This window comes from Peromyscus californicus, unplaced genomic scaffold (genome assembly GCF_007827085.1).
Source record: "Peromyscus californicus insignis strain IS unplaced genomic scaffold, ASM782708v3 Scaffold_5__1_contigs__length_169319896, whole genome shotgun sequence".
In the NCBI taxonomy this organism is placed as follows: Eukaryota; Metazoa; Chordata; class Mammalia; order Rodentia; family Cricetidae; genus Peromyscus; species Peromyscus californicus.
In genome coordinates, this window is record NW_026294573.1 from 151284637 (window position 1) to 151287228 (window position 2592).

Consider the following 2592-nt stretch of genomic DNA (forward strand, 5'->3'; position numbering starts at 1 on the left):
GTTGTTTTGAGTGTGGCTTATTTTACTAACCATAATCTCTGGTTTCATTGACATTCATACAAACAATCTAATCTCATTCCTTGTATGAATAAATGACAGCCCATTAGGTTTATCTACCGTGTTTTCTTCACTCATTCACCTGTTGCTTGTCATCTAGGCTGATTCCTTGACTTAGCTCTTGTGAATAGTGAGTATAACATTGAAGATGCGCATGTTTCTTTTGCATACAGACTTCATTACCTTGACGTAAGCCCAGGAGTAATATAGATAGCACTCTTTCACATTACCATGGAAAGTGATCCACAAACTAAGTAAAATGCATATCTTAAATTCAAACTATGATTAAATGTACTTTCATATTCAGAATTTAAAGATCAGGATAAATAGTCCAAAACAATAAGAGTAAATAGCCTATGAGGTGAAATTATAGGAAACTTTAAATTTGGGGTTTGAATTTTTATTGATTTGAATTATCCAGAAACTATCTTCATTTGAAACAAAAACGAGTAAAAAAAATTGCAAGTTTTAGCACTTGGGCAAGGTTTCTTTTGATTCCTATTTTTATTCCATGACTTTTTGATAAAATTGTTGGTCTTAATAAATGCTCATATTATCCACAAGCAGTCATACAGTAGTAGAGGGTTTGCTTTGTTTTTTGTGAGTTTTTTTTTTCTTACCCAAAGCAATTTATTAACGGAAAATAATTTGAAAAGTCCTGTTCATAGACGGTGACCACAGCGACTCCCCCTTCCCTTGAATGCTGTCAGAGGGGTTGGAGGTGACATCCCCAATCCTCCCAATCTTCATCCCTGAGTGAACAGGAGCTCTGAGGGCTGACTGGGCTCCAGGTCCAGGGGGTCTTGGTCCTGTTTCCTCCTGTGGCTCAGAGTTTGATATGTAGGGCAGCTCCCTACACCTCTGGACCATATTCTGGGCAGCCAACATGGTTGCATATGGAGAGGACTCATCTCGGTCAGCCTTTCTTTACCTTCATGTAGGGCAGCTCCTTACACCTCTGGCCCACACTCTGGGAAGCCAACATGGCTGCATATGGAGAGGACTCACCTCGGTCAGCCTTTCTTTACCTTCATGTAGGGCAGCTCCTTACACCTCTGGCCCACATTCTGGGCAGCCAACATGGCTGCATATGGAGAGGACTCACCTCGGTCAACCTTTCTTTACCTTCATTCCACTCGGTAGATGGTTTCCCTGCTGGAAAGATCCGTTCAGTAGACAAAGGTGCCATTAAAGGATGCAAATATGTGGCAGACACCAAATAGCAACTCCTTCAGCCACTTGAGGTCCAAGGCTGCTGGTGACTTGTTCGTCCTTCTTCTCCTCCTCCATCTGAGGTGTCATTTCTGAACGTTGTCTCCAGACTCCTCCACCAGGAGAGAGAGGGATATTTTTTAGAGTTCATGAATACAGTTGTTACTTGAAGGAGTAATGCACATTTTTTTTATATTAAATCCACATGTAGCTGAGTTTAAATGGTTTTTGAGAAACAATGCCACTCACGGAACAATACCAACAACTCCAAGATCCTTGACAATGCTTAGCAAAGATACTAAATACACAGAATTTTTAAAATTCAAGGTTATTTTCCTTCCTTTTTGAAGGTTAACGAAGAACAAAACTCAGAAGAAATTAAAATGAGATTGGTGACAGTTCTTAGTGATTGGTTGTAGTCTTAAAACTTTTCAGCTAATTTGGATCCAGCAATTTGTTTGCTTATTTATACTTTCTATCTAGCTAAGGAGGTCATTTAAAAGCTCAAAGGGATCTGAGTTTTCATCACATTGACCAAAAGATGGTAAGGATCTTTCTTTAAAAGATACCAGCATATGTAAAAAGAGCACAGTTTTTACCAACTGCATATGCTGTCTTTGTAAGCCTGCTCAAAACTACCATTATTAAAACACCAAAATATTTTCACTACACTCTAATGTTGTATATGGTGAGATTATAGATAAAACATGTAGAATATTTTTCTGACACAAAGGAGTACCTTTGACTCAGTGTGTATTACCCAGGACACAGCATGAGCCTATGAAATCCGGTTAACCAGCCAAGTGAATCTCTCAAACGGGTGTTCTCTGCCTAGCAGTGAAAATGGTTTTTATGTTGCAGACATGTATTTACTCCTCTAAGTACTGTCGGTTATGAAAACAGCACTGTGTGAAGTGTGTAGTGTGTAAAGTCTTAAAAGTTGTGTAACTACCATTGAAATGAATCACAAGTTTCATCACAGCAGGCTCACAAACAAGATTTGTGTGGAAAAAATAGGGAATGTTTATTTAAAACAGATTCTCCAAGAGCTAATATACAGAATATTTTATGTAGAAGCTGTAGGACTACAAACTCATTTTACATGATAAACAAGTTGTATAAGCAAATTATTAATATATGCCTTCCCTTTGTTTAGTAAACTAATTTGGGGAAGTAACCTAAAGTTTTAATATAAGTTTTATAAGCATTATTCCAAACACTTACCTCTACTGCATAACCAAAGGGTCTATTTATCATTCTGATTTAACAGTGCAGCAGCAGCCAATTGGATGAAAATGGAGGTTAAATAGCTATTTTATTTTA